The 18,323-nt window shown below is 48.1% G+C and overlaps 1 protein-coding gene across 10 annotated transcripts in view; it reads right to left on the reverse strand.

The window, feature by feature from the left end:
- ZNF280B (zinc finger protein 280B) overlaps window positions 1-18,323 on the reverse strand; it is a 71,618-nt gene that overhangs the window by 41,363 nt on the left and 11,932 nt on the right. Inside the window, exon 1 of one of the 10 annotated variants that reach the window (XM_049866822.1) lies at window positions 17,993-18,101. The exons of 4 other annotated variants lie outside the window; for them this stretch is intronic. The gene's annotated coding sequence lies outside the window, so the exon portion shown is untranslated. Of the gene's footprint in view, window positions 1-5,761; window positions 5,871-11,867; window positions 11,977-17,992; window positions 18,102-18,323 lie in introns of those variants that run through there. 5 more of the 10 variants (XM_049866814.1, XM_049866820.1, XM_049866813.1 and 2 more) reach the window with 5 other exon arrangements.

An 18,323-nucleotide genomic window follows, 5' to 3' on the forward strand; every position in this document is an offset into this window, starting at 1 on the left:
GAGGCCAGGGCTCAGAGCCCTGAGGTGCAGTCCCCTTTCCGTGGCTGCACCAGTTACCTGCCCCATGCTGAAGGTCCTCGCCTCTGCAGCTGGCCCTTGAAGTTGCACCTAGGCGCCCGCCAGAAGCCCAGTTGCAGCCTGAGCACTTTGCTGCCTCAGCATCCATTCATTCCTCCTCTTGCCCTTTCACTGTGTGTGAGGAACTTTGAAATTTTGAGGTGCCGGTAGGTCTAACCGGGGAGATTTCAGAACGAAAATCAAGCGTTCCGTTTAGAAATTAAACGGAGGGCTTTACTTCTACACTCCTCATAACCATTGAGGGCACTGCCATCAAGTGGATTCTGACTCAAAGGGACCCAATAGGGCAGGGGGGAACTGCCCCATAGAGGTTCCAAAGAGGACCTGGTGGATTCAAACTGCTGACCTTCTGGTTAGCAGCTGTAGCTCTTAACCACTAGCCACCAGGGTTTCCATTCCCACACCAAAATTAGGCTTCTGTGAAAGTCTGCCATTTGAAAAACAAAGCTCAGTCATGTTTGTTATGTTAAGAGTGTTCCTACCAGTGGCTTTAGAAAAAGATTCATTGAGTTGTTAACATCAGTTAGAGCCTAGAGATAAACATGTTGTTTTAACTACCTTAAAGAAGTTCCCCAGTAAGCACCTAGGCATGATTTCCTTTCTCTCAGCTCAGTAAGCAGAGTTTACCTACACTTTCCTAACTAAGGGTCCCTTCTGGATCCAAAGATTCCAATTAAGTTGGCCCAGCAACAATTACGTCACTAACTGCCATATCACTAAGCTTTCACGTTGAAAGGTTTTATACTTTTCATTCATGAAATATTGCATTAGTGCAAATTTATCAAGTGTAGGAGATGTGTGTGTTTCCTTAAAAAGCTAGATAGAACTACCATAGGATCCAGCTGTCCCACTCCTTGGAATGTATCCTAGAGAAATAAGAGCCTTTACATGAACAGATAGATGCACACTCATGTTCACTGCAGCATTGTTCATCATAGGAGAAAGACGGAACCAACCAGGGTGCCCATCAACGCATGAATGAATAAATACATCACTGTATATTCACACAATGGAATACTACGCATGCAGAAAGAACATTGATGAATCCTTGAAACATTCCATAACATGGAGGAATGTGGAAAGCATTATGTTGAGTGAAACTAGTCAGTTGCAGAAGAAGAAATAGTGTAGGAAAGTGCTATTGTAAGAACTCGAAAAAGAGTTTGAACAGAGAAGAAAATATTCTTTGACGGTTACGAGAGCCGGGAGTGAGAAAGGTTGAGGGGTTTTCACTCATTAGATAGTAGATGCTAAGAACTACTTTAGGTGAAGGGAAAGACAACACACAATAAAAGAGAGGTCAGCACAACCGGTCTACACCAAAAGCAAAGAAGTTTCCTGAATAAACTGAATGCTTCACAGGCCAGTGTACCAGGGGCGGGGGTTTGGTGACCATGGATTCAGGGTACATCTAGGTCAACTGGCATAAAAAAAATCTGTAAACATTCTGCATCCCATGTTGGAGAGTGGAGTCTGGGGTCTTAGACGCTAGGAAACGGTCATGTAAGATGCATCAATTGGTCTTAATCCACCTGCAGCAGAGGAGAATGAAGAACACCAAAGATACAAGGTAGTCATGAGACCGAGAGGCAGAAAGGGTCACATAAAGCAGAGGCTACATTTGCCTGAGGCTAGAAGAACTAGATGATACCCACGTACAACCGATGACTACCCTGACAAGGAACACAGCAGAGAACCCCTGAGGGAACAGCAGAGCAGTGGGATGCAGACCCCAAATTCTCATAAAAAGACCAGACTTAATGTTCTAACTGAGACTAGAAGGACCCCGGAGGTCATGTTCCCCAGACCTTCTGTTCGCCCAAGACAGGAACCGTTACCCAAGCCAACTCTTCAGACAGGATGGGACTGGACTATGGGATAGAAAATGATCCTGAGGAAGAATGAGCTTCCTGGATCAAGTAGACACGTGAGACTATGTTGACATCGCCTGCTTGAAGGGGAGAGGAGAGGATAAAGGGGGTCAGAAGCTGGCCAAATTGATACAAAAAGAGAGAGTGGAGGGAAGGAGTGTGCTGTCTCCTTAGGGGGAGAGCAATTAGGAGTATACAGCAAGGTGTACATAAATTTTTGTATGAGAAGCACAATACAATTTTTTTTTTAATGTGATGCAGAGCAGGTAGACGTATGAGACTAAAAACCAGGGAGACGTCTGCACTAGGTATGTCAATTCTGGAGTCTTCAGCACGTGATGTTATTGAAAACACAAGACTGGATGAGGTCAGCTAGGGGAAGAGTTAGATGGCAAAAAAAGAAAGGTCTGAGAACCAAGCCCTCAGACACTCCATTGGTTAGACAGAGATCAGGGAGATGAGAAGGAGCCAGTAAGGAGATCAAGAAAGAACTCAGAGTCACTGAGGAGGATAATCAAAAAAAAAAAAAAAAAAAAGGAAGGATTCTGGAATAGATATGCAAAATTATTTTCAGGGAGGAGAAAAATGAACCACTCTGACAAACACTCCGAAATAGCGAATGAAATAAAAATTAAAAATTGACCATTGCATTAAGCAATGGAATTCACTGATGACCTTGACAGAAGTGGGTTTAAGGAAAAACGGGAGAAGAATTGGAGATGGCAAATACAGCCAACTGTGAAGAAACTGCTGGAAGAACAAGCAAAAGTCAATTAAGCAGGACGAAGATATGGCATAAGAAGAGAGACACGGAACGAGGAGACATCAAGATAAGTATCTTTGCCAGTGTGCATGATCCAGAGAAACAGAAAATTTAATAATTCGGGACAAAGGAGAGACTTGCTAGGACAATATCCTGAATATACACGAATGGTTTGGATGTACGACACAGGTATAGGGTCTGACTTACCTAGAAGCCAATTAATTCACCCTTATTAACAGGACAATGCCTAAGATTATAGGGAGAAAGGTTGTAATGGTGAATACCTGGGTGTGGTAAGCAGCCTCCAGGATGGTTCAGTATCTCCTGCCTCCTGATAGTCACAGCCTGTGGCTCTTCCACACTGTGCCACGGTTGGTGTGTGTGGCCATTCCCATCCAGAAGGAGTGATGGGATGCCACTTTGGAAATGAGGTTATAAAAAGACTCTGCGCCGTCAGCTTCATCTCCGGTAGGAGCTCTCTCTTAGATCACTTGCTCAGGGGAAAGCCAGCTGCCATGATGTGAGGAGGCCCAAGGAGAGGCCCACACAGTGAGGAACTGGGGCCTCCTGCCAACAACCAAGTGAGTGAGCTTGGAAGCTGATCATCCAACCCTAGCCAAATCTTCAGGCACTACAGACCAGGCCAAAGGCTTGACTGCAAACTCATGAGTGGCCTCAGAGCACCGCCCAGCTAAACTACTCCTGAATCCCTGACCTTCAGAAACTGTGTCAGGTAATAAATTTGGGGATAATTTGTTACTCAGGAATAGACAACTAATACAATTGGATTTCATTACCTGTAGGGTCAAATGTGCTGGGCACAAAACTTGCTTATAATCTCACCTACTGGCATGGAATACACTTAGATGGCCTACCCTGCCGGGTCATATGCAATTCCCTCATGAATCCAAGCCTCTCAGGGAAAGGAGGAAACCCTGGTGGCGGTGCTTAAGCGCTCTGGCTGCTAACCAAAGGGTCGGCAGTTTGAATCCGCCAGGCGCTCCTCGGAAACTCTATGGAGCACTTCTACCCTGGCCTACAGGGTCGCTATCCACCCGACGGCAGTGGCTTTGGTTTGGTTTGTTTTTGAAGGGAAGGACAGAGAAGTAAACAGACTAATCCCATGTGACTGTGTTAAAAAATACACATTTACCCTGAATCAACTACTTTAAATCCTTCGCTGAAATCTTAGGGTATAAACTATATCTAGATTTTTTTATCAGTTCATCTTAGCCCAACAGTATAGTAAGTCACTTTTACGTAGCTTAATACCTATGCTGTTCTTAAAAAGCAGTTGCCATCCAGTCAGTCCCAATTCATGACAAGCCATCCATGTGCACAAAGGAGCACTTTGCTCCATAGGGTTCTCAAACACGTGACTTCTGGAAGCAGGTCACCAGGCCTCTCTCCTGTGGGTGTGTTCAAACCAACAACCTTTTGGGTAGTGGTCAAGCACTTAACCGTATGCACTGTGCAGGCCTCCTATGTGGGCATGGTTTTCTTTTTCCTTTCAAGAGGTCAGATGAAAGAATGACCCTCCTCACTTTTCCTTTAAGGAAACAATCCAGTGGCTTCCAGAACTACCTGGAGCAATAGTTGGCCTGAATTTACCATAAACATTCAGATTTCCACAGGGAACATTTTCTATAAAGCAACTTTTTACCAAGAGGAGCCCTGGTCGTGCAATGGTGAAAGCACTCGTCTGCTAACTGGACGATCAGCAGTTTGAACACACCAGCCACTCTGAGGGAGCGACATGCAGCAGTCTCCTCCCGTAAGGATTTACTGCCTTAGAAACACCAAGGAGTGGTTCTACTCTGTCTGATAGGGTTGCCATGAATCGGAGTCAACTCAACGGCAACAGGTTCGGTTTTTTGGTTTTAAGGTTCCAGCAAAAGGGATAAAAAAAAAAAAAAAAAACCTTAAGAAAAAAGAACATAATGGTGGTCCTTATTCTAAAGACCTCTCATCTTACCTGAGGTGTGCACTGAAACTTCAAAGAGCTGAGATACTCCACGCAGCAGATGATCACACTTTTCAGACAACCAGAGACAAAGATTAGGGTTTCTCACATTTTCCAGGGATTTTTCATATCGCGCTGCTTACCTGACATATAAGGAACCCTACTTGTGCTAATGTTAAGCGCTCAGCTGCCAATGAAAAGGTGGCCCTTGGAACCCACCCAGTGGCTCCGTGGGAGAAAGACCTGGCTCTCTGCTTCCAGGAAGATTACAGCCCAGGAAACCTTAGGGGGCAGTTCTACTCTGTCACATGGGGTCGCTAGGAGTCAGAATGAACCAGAACTTGTCAGAACCTAACCACACCTGACAACTAGGTTCCCTGGGTGGTGCCAACAGATAAGCACTCCAATACTGACTCAAAGGTTGCTGGTTTCAACCCAGCAGAGGTGCCTCGGAAGACAGGCCTTGCCATCGGCTTCGGAGAGGTCACATCCTTGAAACCCCTATCATGATGGCAACTGTTTTTTTGTTGTTGATGTTCTTTTTCCTTTCCTTACCCGACACAGCCATCTGGATGTTTAGCAAGCATCTCAACCTTAATCAGAAAAGACCACTGCACTATTCCCAACGCCCCCCCACCCCGCCCCCCAACAAATAATCCTCTTCCTTCATTGGAGCCTGCAGCAAAAAACAACACCCCACCGGTCAGCTGCCCAAATCCCAAGCCTGGAGGCCACCCTGGTCCAGGCGCTCGAGGGGGCTGCGTTAAGGTGGGGGCAGACATGCAGCCAACAGGGCAAATAGGAAGGTACAGCGGTGAAGGGGCGACCCACAAAGCGATTTAAAACGGGTGAACGCACTACGGGGTCTGGGCCAGCAGAACCGCAGAACGGGGGTCCGCGGGGGTCCCTAATGCGCGATCCCACCCGGGGAAGACAGGCCAGAGGCCCGGACGCTGAACAGGAGAGCCCTCTGCTGAGCAGAGGAGCCAGAGTGGGAGGGCTAGGCCGCCTGCTCCCCGAGCCTCCCCTCAGGGCCGCTGGCACCGGGTTCGGGGCGGACAGATGGCCGCGCGCCCACATGCTTACCGCTACTCCGCGGGCTCCAGGGCTCCCCGCAGCGATGCAGGCCCGAGGCACCCGGGCTGCAGAGCCCGCGGCCACCAAGCCGAACCAAACCCAGGCACCGCCTCCGTGGCTGCCTGGACACGCGCAGGCGAGGGCTACGGGGCGCATGCGCGCACTTCAGCGTCCCTGGCTGCCACCGCTGCGTGGCAGCCAGCTGCAGCAAGGCGACAGGGGGAGGGTGGAGAAGGGGAGCAGTCGTGGCTCCGACCCCCTGCAAGAGTTTGGGGGCGTCACAGTTCCAGAACCGGCCAGCACTCAAGCCCGACGGCGGGCGTCGGAAGGTCCAGGCATTTGGCTGCGCTCCTGGAGGCCAGGGCTCAGAGCCCTGAGGTGCAGTCCCCTTTCCGTGGCTGCACCAGTTACCTGCCCCATGCTGAAGGTCCTCGCCTCTGCAGCTGGCCCTTGAAGTTGCACCTAGGCGCCCGCCAGAAGCCCAGTTGCAGCCTGAGCACTTTGCTGCCTCAGCATCCATTCATTCCTCCTCTTGCCCTTTCACTGTGTGTGAGGAACTTTGAAATTTTGAGGTGCCGGTAGGTCTAACCGGGGAGATTTCAGAACGAAAATCAAGCGTTCCGTTTAGAAATTAAACGGAGGGCTTTACTTCTACACTCCTCATAACCATTGAGGGCACTGCCATCAAGTGGATTCTGACTCAAAGGGACCCAATAGGGCAGGGGGGAACTGCCCCATAGAGGTTCCAAAGAGGACCTGGTGGATTCAAACTGCTGACCTTCTGGTTAGCAGCTGTAGCTCTTAACCACTAGCCACCAGGGTTTCCATTCCCACACCAAAATTAGGCTTCTGTGAAAGTCTGCCATTTGAAAAACAAAGCTCAGTCATGTTTGTTATGTTAAGAGTGTTCCTACCAGTGGCTTTAGAAAAAGATTCATTGAGTTGTTAACATCAGTTAGAGCCTAGAGATAAACATGTTGTTTTAACTACCTTAAAGAAGTTCCCCAGTAAGCACCTAGGCATGATTTCCTTTCTCTCAGCTCAGTAAGCAGAGTTTACCTACACTTTCCTAACTAAGGGTCCCTTCTGGATCCAAAGATTCCAATTAAGTTGGCCCAGCAACAATTACGTCACTAACTGCCATATCACTAAGCTTTCACGTTGAAAGGTTTTATACTTTTCATTCATGAAATATTGCATTAGTGCAAATTTATCAAGTGTAGGAGATGTGTGTGTTTCCTTAAAAAGCTAGATAGAACTACCATAGGATCCAGCTGTCCCACTCCTTGGAATGCATCCTAGAGAAATAAGAGCCTTTACATGAACAGATAGATGCACACTCATGTTCACTGCAGCATTGTTCATCATAGGAGAAAGACGGAACCAACCAGGGTGCCCATCAACGCATGAATGAATAAATACATCACTGTATATTCACACAATGGAATACTACGCATGCAGAAAGAACATTGATGAATCCTTGAAACATTCCATAACATGGAGGAATGTGGAAAGCATTATGTTGAGTGAAACTAGTCAGTTGCAGAAGAAGAAATAGTGTAGGAAAGTGCTATTGTAAGAACTCGAAAAAGAGTTTGAACAGAGAAGAAAATATTCTTTGACGGTTACGAGAGCCGGGAGCGAGAAAGGTTGAGGGGTTTTCACTCATTAGATAGTAGATGCTAAGAACTACTTTAGGTGAAGGGAAAGACAACACACAATACAAGAGAGGTCAGCACAACCGGTCTACACCAAAAGCAAAGAAGTTTCCTGAATAAACTGAATGCTTCACAGGCCAGTGTACCAGGGGCGGGGGTTTGGTGACCATGGATTCAGGGTACATCTAGGTCAACTGGCATAAAAAAAATCTGTAAACATTCTGCATCCCATGTTGGAGAGTGGAGTCTGGGGTCTTAGACGCTAGGAAACGGTCATGTAAGATGCATCAATTGGTCTTAATCCACCTGCAGCAGAGGAGAATGAAGAACACCAAAGATACAAGGTAGTCATGAGACCGAGAGGCAGAAAGGGTCACATAAAGCAGAGGCTACATTTGCCTGAGGCTAGAAGAACTAGATGATACCCACATACAACCGATGAGTACCCTGACAAGGAACACAGCAGAGAACCCCTGAGGGAACAGCAGAGCAGTGGGATGCAGACCCCAAATTCTCATAAAAAGACCAGACTTAATGTTCTAACTGAGACTAGAAGGACCCCGGAGGTCATGTTCCCCAGACCTTCTGTTCGCCCAAGACAGGAACCGTTACCCAAGCCAACTCTTCAGACAGGATGGGACTGGACTATGGGATAGAAAATGATCCTGAGGAAGAATGAGCTTCCTGGATCAAGTAGACACGTGAGACTATGTTGACATCGCCTGCTTGAAGGGGAGAGGAGAGGATAAAGGGGGTCAGAAGCTGGCCAAATTGATACAAAAAGAGAGAGTGGAGGGAAGGAGTGTGCTGTCTCCTTAGGGGGAGAGCAATTAGGAGTATACAGCAAGGTGTACATAAATTTTTGTATGAGAAGCACAATACAATTTTTTTTTTAATGTGATGCAGAGCAGGTAGACGTATGAGACTAAAAACCAGGGAGACGTCTGCACTAGGTATGTCAATTCTGGAGTCTTCAGCACGTGATGTTATTGAAAACACAAGACTGGATGAGGTCAGCTAGGGGAAGAGTTAGATGGCAAAAAAAGAAAGGTCTGAGAACCAAGCCCTCAGACACTCCATTGGTTAGACAGAGATCAGGGAGATGAGAAGGAGCCAGTAAGGAGATCAAGAAAGAACTCAGAGTCACTGAGGAGGATAATCAAAAAAAAAAAAAAAAAAAAGGAAGGATTCTGGAATAGATATGCAAAATTATTTTCAGGGAGGAGAAAAATGAACCACTCTGACAAACACTCCGAAATAGCGAATGAAATAAAAATTAAAAATTGACCATTGCATTAAGCAATGGAATTCACTGATGACCTTGACAGAAGTGGGTTTAAGGAAAAACGGGAGAAGAATTGGAGATGGCAAATACAGCCAACTGTGAAGAAACTGCTGGAAGAACAAGCAAAAGTCAATTAAGCAGGACGAAGATATGGCATAAGAAGAGAGACACGGAACGAGGAGACATCAAGATAAGTATCTTTGCCAGTGTGCATGATCCAGAGAAACAGAAAATTTAATAATTCGGGACAAAGGAGAGACTTGCTAGGACAATATCCTGAATATACACGAATGGTTTGGATGTACGACACAGGTATAGGGTCTGACTTACCTAGAAGCCAATTAATTCACCCTTATTAACAGGACAATGCCTAAGATTATAGGGAGAAAGGTTGTAATGGTGAATACCTGGGTGTGGTAAGCAGCCTCCAGGATGGTTCAGTATCTCCTGCCTCCTGATAGTCACAGCCTGTGGCTCTTCCACACTGTGCCACGGTTGGTGTGTGTGGCCATTCCCATCCAGAAGGAGTGATGGGATGCCACTTTGGAAATGAGGTTATAAAAAGACTCTGCGCCGTCAGCTTCATCTCCGGTAGGAGCTCTCTCTTAGATCACTTGCTCAGGGGAAAGCCAGCTGCCATGATGTGAGGAGGCCCAAGGAGAGGCCCACACAGTGAGGAACTGGGGCCTCCTGCCAACAACCAAGTGAGTGAGCTTGGAAGCTGATCATCCAACCCTAGCCAAATCTTCAGGCACTACAGACCAGGCCAAAGGCTTGACTGCAAACTCATGAGTGGCCTCAGAGCACCGCCCAGCTAAACTACTCCTGAATCCCTGACCTTCAGAAACTGTGTCAGGTAATAAATTTGGGGATAATTTGTTACTCAGGAATAGACAACTAATACAATTGGATTTCATTACCTGTAGGGTCAAATGTGCTGGGCACAAAACTTGCTTATAATCTCACCTACTGGCATGGAATACACTTAGATGGCCTACCCTGCCGGGTCATATGCAATTCCCTCATGAATCCAAGCCTCTCAGGGAAAGGAGGAAACCCTGGTGGCGGTGCTTAAGCGCTCTGGCTGCTAACCAAAGGGTCGGCAGTTTGAATCCGCCAGGCGCTCCTCGGAAACTCTATGGAGCACTTCTACCCTGGCCTACAGGGTCGCTATCCACCCGACGGCAGTGGCTTTGGTTTGGTTTGTTTTTGAAGGGAAGGACAGAGAAGTAAACAGACTAATCCCATGTGACTGTGTTAAAAAATACACATTTACCCTGAATCAACTACTTTAAATCCTTCGCTGAAATCTTAGGGTATAAACTATATCTAGATTTTTTTATCAGTTCATCTTAGCCCAACAGTATAGTAAGTCACTTTTACGTAGCTTAATACCTATGCTGTTCTTAAAAAGCAGTTGCCATCCAGTCAGTCCCAATTCATGACAAGCCATCCATGTGCACAAAGGAGCACTTTGCTCCATAGGGTTCTCAAACACGTGACTTCTGGAAGCAGGTCACCAGGCCTCTCTCCTGTGGGTGTGTTCAAACCAACAACCTTTTGGGTAGTGGTCAAGCACTTAACCGTATGCACTGTGCAGGCCTCCTATGTGGGCATGGTTTTCTTTTTCCTTTCAAGAGGTCAGATGAAAGAATGACCCTCCTCACTTTTCCTTTAAGGAAACAATCCAGTGGCTTCCAGAACTACCTGGAGCAATAGTTGGCCTGAATTTACCATAAACATTCAGATTTCCACAGGGAACATTTTCTATAAAGCAACTTTTTACCAAGAGGAGCCCTGGTCGTGCAATGGTGAAAGCACTCGTCTGCTAACTGGACGATCAGCAGTTTGAACACACCAGCCACTCTGAGGGAGCGACATGCAGCAGTCTCCTCCCGTAAGGATTTACTGCCTTAGAAACACCAAGGAGTGGTTCTACTCTGTCTGATAGGGTTGCCATGAATCGGAGTCAACTCAACGGCAACAGGTTCGGTTTTTTGGTTTTAAGGTTCCAGCAAAAGGGATAAAAAAAAAAAAAAAAAACCTTAAGAAAAAAGAACATAATGGTGGTCCTTATTCTAAAGACCTCTCATCTTACCTGAGGTGTGCACTGAAACTTCAAAGAGCTGAGATACTCCACGCAGCAGATGATCACACTTTTCAGACAACCAGAGACAAAGATTAGGGTTTCTCACATTTTCCAGGGATTTTTCATATCGCGCTGCTTACCTGACATATAAGGAACCCTACTTGTGCTAATGTTAAGCGCTCAGCTGCCAATGAAAAGGTGGCCCTTGGAACCCACCCAGTGGCTCCGTGGGAGAAAGACCTGGCTCTCTGCTTCCAGGAAGATTACAGCCCAGGAAACCTTAGGGGGCAGTTCTACTCTGTCACATGGGGTCGCTAGGAGTCAGAATGAACCAGAACTTGTCAGAACCTAACCACACCTGACAACTAGGTTCCCTGGGTGGTGCCAACAGATAAGCACTCCAATACTGACTCAAAGGTTGCTGGTTTCAACCCAGCAGAGGTGCCTCGGAAGACAGGCCTTGCCATCGGCTTCGGAGAGGTCACATCCTTGAAACCCCTATCATGATGGCAACTGTTTTTTTGTTGTTGATGTTCTTTTTCCTTTCCTTACCCGACACAGCCATCTGGATGTTTAGCAAGCATCTCAACCTTAATCAGAAAAGACCACTGCACTATTCCCAACGCCCCCCCACCCCGCCCCCCAACAAATAATCCTCTTCCTTCATTGGAGCCTGCAGCAAAAAACAACACCCCACCGGTCAGCTGCCCAAATCCCAAGCCTGGAGGCCACCCTGGTCCAGGCGCTCGAGGGGGCTGCGTTAAGGTGGGGGCAGACATGCAGCCAACAGGGCAAATAGGAAGGTACAGCGGTGAAGGGGCGACCCACAAAGCGATTTAAAACGGGTGAACGCACTACGGGGTCTGGGCCAGCAGAACCGCAGAACGGGGGTCCGCGGGGGTCCCTAATGCGCGATCCCACCCGGGGAAGACAGGCCAGAGGCCCGGACGCTGAACAGGAGAGCCCTCTGCTGAGCAGAGGAGCCAGAGTGGGAGGGCTAGGCCGCCTGCTCCCCGAGCCTCCCCTCAGGGCCGCTGGCACCGGGTTCGGGGCGGACAGATGGCCGCGCGCCCACATGCTTACCGCTACTCCGCGGGCTCCAGGGCTCCCCGCAGCGATGCAGGCCCGAGGCACCCGGGCTGCAGAGCCCGCGGCCACCAAGCCGAACCAAACCCAGGCACCGCCTCCGTGGCTGCCTGGACACGCGCAGGCGAGGGCTACGGGGCGCATGCGCGCACTTCAGCGTCCCTGGCTGCCACCGCTGCGTGGCAGCCAGCTGCAGCAAGGCGACAGGGGGAGGGTGGAGAAGGGGAGCAGTCGTGGCTCCGACCCCCTGCAAGAGTTTGGGGGCGTCACAGTTCCAGAACCGGCCAGCACTCAAGCCCGACGGCGGGCGTCGGAAGGTCCAGGCATTTGGCTGCGCTCCTGGAGGCCAGGGCTCAGAGCCCTGAGGTGCAGTCCCCTTTCCGTGGCTGCACCAGTTACCTGCCCCATGCTGAAGGTCCTCGCCTCTGCAGCTGGCCCTTGAAGTTGCACCTAGGCGCCCGCCAGAAGCCCAGTTGCAGCCTGAGCACTTTGCTGCCTCAGCATCCATTCATTCCTCCTCTTGCCCTTTCACTGTGTGTGAGGAACTTTGAAATTTTGAGGTGCCGGTAGGTCTAACCGGGGAGATTTCAGAACGAAAATCAAGCGTTCCGTTTAGAAATTAAACGGAGGGCTTTACTTCTACACTCCTCATAACCATTGAGGGCACTGCCATCAAGTGGATTCTGACTCAAAGGGACCCAATAGGGCAGGGGGGAACTGCCCCATAGAGGTTCCAAAGAGGACCTGGTGGATTCAAACTGCTGACCTTCTGGTTAGCAGCTGTAGCTCTTAACCACTAGCCACCAGGGTTTCCATTCCCACACCAAAATTAGGCTTCTGTGAAAGTCTGCCATTTGAAAAACAAAGCTCAGTCATGTTTGTTATGTTAAGAGTGTTCCTACCAGTGGCTTTAGAAAAAGATTCATTGAGTTGTTAACATCAGTTAGAGCCTAGAGATAAACATGTTGTTTTAACTACCTTAAAGAAGTTCCCCAGTAAGCACCTAGGCATGATTTCCTTTCTCTCAGCTCAGTAAGCAGAGTTTACCTACACTTTCCTAACTAAGGGTCCCTTCTGGATCCAAAGATTCCAATTAAGTTGGCCCAGCAACAATTACGTCACTAACTGCCATATCACTAAGCTTTCACGTTGAAAGGTTTTATACTTTTCATTCATGAAATATTGCATTAGTGCAAATTTATCAAGTGTAGGAGATGTGTGTGTTTCCTTAAAAAGCTAGATAGAACTACCATAGGATCCAGCTGTCCCACTCCTTGGAATGCATCCTAGAGAAATAAGAGCCTTTACATGAACAGATAGATGCACACTCATGTTCACTGCAGCATTGTTCATCATAGGAGAAAGACGGAACCAACCAGGGTGCCCATCAACGCATGAATGAATAAATACATCACTGTATATTCACACAATGGAATACTACGCATGCAGAAAGAACATTGATGAATCCTTGAAACATTCCATAACATGGAGGAATGTGGAAAGCATTATGTTGAGTGAAACTAGTCAGTTGCAGAAGAAGAAATAGTGTAGGAAAGTGCTATTGTAAGAACTCGAAAAAGAGTTTGAACAGAGAAGAAAATATTCTTTGATGGTTACGAGAGCCGGGAGCGAGGAAGGTTGAGCGGTTTTCACTCATTAGATAGTAGATGCTAAGAACTACTTTAGGTGAAGGGAAAGACAACACACAATACAAGAGAGGTCAGCACAACCGGTCTAAACCAAAAGCAAAGAAGTTTCCTGAATAAACTGAATGCTTCACAGGCCAGTGTACCAGGGGCGGGGGTTTGGTGACCATGGATTCAGGGTACATCTAGGTCAACTGGCATAAAAAAAATCTGTAAACATTCTGCATCCCATGTTGCAGTGTGGAGTCTGGGGTCTTAGACGCTAGGAAACGGTCATGTAAGATGCATCAATTGGTCTTAATCCACCTGCAGCAGAGGAGAATGAAGAACACGAAAGATACAAGGTAGTCATGAGACCGAGAGGCAGAAAGGGTCACATAAAGCAGAGGCTACATTCGACTGAGGCTAGAAGAACTAGACGATGCCCACGTAAAACCGATGACTACCCTGACAAGTAACACAGCAGAGAACCCCTGAGGGAACAGCAGAGCAGTGGGATGCAGACCCCAAATTCTCATAAAAAAAACAAACTTAATGGTCTGACTGAGACCAGAAGGACCCCGGAGGTCACATTCCCCAGGCCTTCTGTTCGCCCAAGATAGGAAGCGTTACCCAAGCCAACTCTTCAGACAGGGATGGGACTGGACTATGGGATAGAAAATGATCCTGAGGAAGAATGAGCTTCTTGGATCAAGTAGACACGTGAGACTATGTTGACATCGTCTGTCTGAAGGGGAGAGGAGAGGATAAAGGGGGTCAGAAGCTGGCCAAATTGACACAAAAAGAGAGAGTGGAGGGAAGGAGTGTGCTGTCTCCTTAGGGGGAGAGCAATTAGGAGTATACAGCAAGGTGTACATAAATTTTTGTATGAGAAGCACAATACAATTTTTTTTTTTAATGTGATGCAGAGCAGGTAGACGTATGAGACTAAAAACCAGGGAGACGTCTGCACTAGGTATATCAATTCTGGAGTCTTCAGCACGTGATGTTATTGAAAACACAAGATCGCATGAGGTCAGCTAGGGAAAGAGTTAGATGGCAAAAAAAGAAAGGTCTGAGAACCAAGCCCTCAGACACTCCATCGGTTAGACAGAGATCAGGGAGATGAGAAGGAGCCAGTAAGGAGATCAAGAAAGAACTCAGAGTCACTGAGGAGGAGAATCAAAAAAAAAAAAAAAAAAAAAAAAAGGAAGGATTCTGGAATAGATATGCAAAAATTATTTTCAGGGAGGAGAAAAATGAACCACTCTGACAAACACTCCGAAATAGCGAATGAAATAAAAACTAAAAATTGACCATTGCATTAAGCAATGGGATTCACTGATGACCTTGACAGAAGTGGGTTTAAGGAAAAACGGGAGAAGAATTGGAGACGGCAAATACAGACAACTCTGAAGAAACTGCTGGAAGAACAAGCAAAAGTCAATTAAGCAGGACGAAGATGTGGCATCAGAAGAGAGACACGGAACGAGGAGACATCAAGATAAGTATCTTTGCCAGTGTGCATGATCCAGAGAAACAGAAAATTTAATAATTCGGGACAAAGGAGAGACTTGCTGGGACAATATCCTGAATATACACGAATGGTTTGGATGTACTACACAGGTATAGGGTCTGACTTAACCTAGAAGCCAATTAATTCACCCTTATTAACAGGACAATGCCTAAGATTACAGGGAGAAGGGTTGTAATGGTGAATACCTGGGTGTGGTAAGCAGCCTCCAGGATGGTTCAGTATCTCCTGCCTCCTGATAGTCACAGCCTGTGGCTCTTCCACACTGTACCAGGGTTGGTGTGTGTGGCCGTTCCCATCCAGAAGGAGTGATGGGATGCCACTTTGGAAATGAGGTTATAAAAAGACTCTGTGCCGTCAGCTTCATCTCCGGTAGGAGCTCTCTCTTAGATCACTTGCTCAGGGGAAAGCCAGCTGCCATGATGTGAGGAGGCCCAAGGAGGGGCCCACACAGTGAGGAACTGGGGCCTCCTGCCAACAACCAAGTGAGTGAGCTTGGAAGCTGATCATCCAACCCTAGCCAAATCTTCAGGCACTACAGACCAGGCCAAAGGCTTGACTGCAAACTCATGAGTGGCCTCAGAGCACCGCCCAGCTAAACTATTCCTGAATCCCTGACCTTCAGAAACTGTGTCAGGTAATAAATTTGGGGATAATTTGTTACTCAGGAATAGACAACTAATACAATTGGATTTCATTACCTGTAGGGTCAAATGTGCTGGGCACAAAACTTGCTTATAATCTCACCTACTGGCATGGAATACACTTAGATGGCCTACCCTGCCGGGTCATATGCAATTCCTTCATGAATCCAAGCCTCTCAGGGAAAGGAGGAAACCCTGGTGGCAGCGCTTAAGCGCTCTGGCTGCTATCCAAAGGGTCGGCAGTTTGAATCTGCCAGGCGCTCCTCGGAAACTCTATGGAGCACTTCTACCCTGGCCTACAGGGTCGCTATCCACCCGACGGCAGTGGCTTTGGTTTGGTTTGTTTTTGAAGGGAAAGGACAGAGAAGTAAACAGACTAATCCCATGTAACTGTGTTAAAAAATACACATTTACCCTGAATCAACTACTTTAAATCCTTCGCTGAAATCTTAGGGTATAAACTATATCTATCAGTTCATCTCAGCCCAACAGTATAGTAAGTCACTTTTACGTAGCTTAATACCTATGCTGTTCTTAAAAAGCAGTAGCCATCCAGTCAGTCCCAATTCATGACAAGCCATCCATGTGCGCAAAGGAGCACTTTGCTCCATAGGGTTTTCAAAGACGTGACCTTCTGGAAGCAGGTCACCAGGCCTCTCTCCTGTGGCAACTGTGGGTGTGTTCAAACCACCAACCTTTTGGGTAGTGGTCAAGCACTTAACCGTACGCACTGTGCAGGCCTCCTATGTGGGCATGGTTTTCTTTTTCCTTTCAAGAGATCACATGAAAGAATGACACTCCTCACTTTTCTTTTAAGGAAACAATTCAGTGGCTTCCAGAACTACCTGGAGCAATAGTTGGCCTGAATTTACTATAAACATTCAGATTTCCGCAGGGAACACTTTCTATAAAGCAACTTTTTACCAAGAGGAGCCCTGGTCGTGCAGTGGTGAAAGCACTCGTCTGCTAACTGGACGATCAGCAGTTTGAACACACCAGCCACTCTGAGGGAGCGACATGCGGCAGTCTCCTCCCGTAAGGATTTACTGCCTTAGAAACACCAAGGAGTGGTTCTACTCTGTCTGATAGGGTTGCCATGAGTCGGAGTCAACTCAACGGCAACAGGTTCGGTTTTTTGGTTTTGAGGTTCCAGCAAAAGAGATAAAAAAAAAAAAAAAAAAAAAAAAAAACCTTAAGAAAAAAGAACATAATGGTGGTCCTTATTCTAAAGACCTCTCATCTTACCTGAGGTGTGCACTGAAACTTCAAAGAGCTGAGATATTCCAGGCAGCAGATGATCACACTTTTCAGACAACCAGAGACAAAGATTAGGGTTTCTCACATTTTCCAGGGATTTTTCATATCGCACTGCTTACCTGACATATAAGGAACCCTACTTGTGCTAATGTTAAGCGCTCAGCTGCCAATGAAAAGGTGGCCCTTGGAACCCACCCAGTGGCTCCGTGGGAGAAAGACCTGGCTCTCTGCTTCCAGGAAGATTACAGCCCAGGAAACCTTAGGGGGCAGTTCTACTCTGTCACATGGGGTCGCTAGGAGTCAGAATGAACTAGAACTTGACAGAACCTAACCACACCTGACAACTAGGTTCCCTGGGTGGTGCCAACAGATAAGCACTCCAATACTGACTCAAAGGTTGCTGGTTTCAACCCAGCAGAGGTGCCTCGGAAGAAAGGCCTTGCCATCGGCTTCGGAGAGGTCACATCCTTGAAACCCCTATCATGATGGCAACTGTTTTTTTGTTGTTGATGTTCTTTTTCCTTTCCTTACCCGACACAGCCATCTGGATGTTTAGCAAGCATCTCAACCTTAATCAGAAAAGACCACTGCACTATTCCCAACGCCCCCCCACCCCGCCCCCCAACAAATAATCCTCTTCCTTCATTGGAGCCTGCAGCAAAAAACAACACCCCACCGGTCAGCTGCCCAAATCCCAAGCCTGGAGGCCACCCTGGTCCAGGCGCTCCAGGGGGCTGCGTTAAGGTGGGGGCAGACATGCAGCCAACAGGACAAATTGGAAGGTACAGCGGTGAAGGGACGACCCACAAAGGGATTTAAAACGGGAGAAAACACAACGGGGTCTGGGCCAGGAGAACCAAAGAAGGGGGGTCTGCGGGGGTCCCTAACGGGCGATCCCACCCGGGGAAGACAGGCCCGAGGCCCGGACGCTGAACAGGAGAGCCCTCTGCTGAGCAGAGGAGCCAGAGTGGGAGGGCTAGGCCGCCTGCTCCCCGAGCCTCCCCTCAGGGCCGCTGGCACCGGGTTCGGGGCGGACAGATGGCCGCGCGCCCACATGCTTACCGCTACTCCGCGGGCTCCAGGGCTCCCCGCAGCGATGCAGGCCCGAGGCACCCGGGCTGCAGAGCCCGCGGCCACCAAGCCGAACCAAACCCAGGCACCGCCTCCGTGGCTGCCTGGACACGCGCAGGCGAGGGCTACGGGGCGCATGCGCGCACTTCAGCGTCCCTGGCTGCCACCGCTGCGTGGCAGCCAGCTGCAGCAAGGCGACAGGGGGAGGGTGGAGAAGGGGAGCAGTCGTGGCTCCGACCCCCTGCAAGAGTTTGGGGGCGTCACAGTTCCAGAACCGGCCAGCACTCAAGCCCGACGGCGGGCGTCGGAAGGTCCAGGCATT

Source organism: Elephas maximus, chromosome 22 (genome assembly GCF_024166365.1).
Source record: "Elephas maximus indicus isolate mEleMax1 chromosome 22, mEleMax1 primary haplotype, whole genome shotgun sequence".
In the NCBI taxonomy this organism is placed as follows: domain Eukaryota; kingdom Metazoa; phylum Chordata; class Mammalia; order Proboscidea; family Elephantidae; genus Elephas; species Elephas maximus.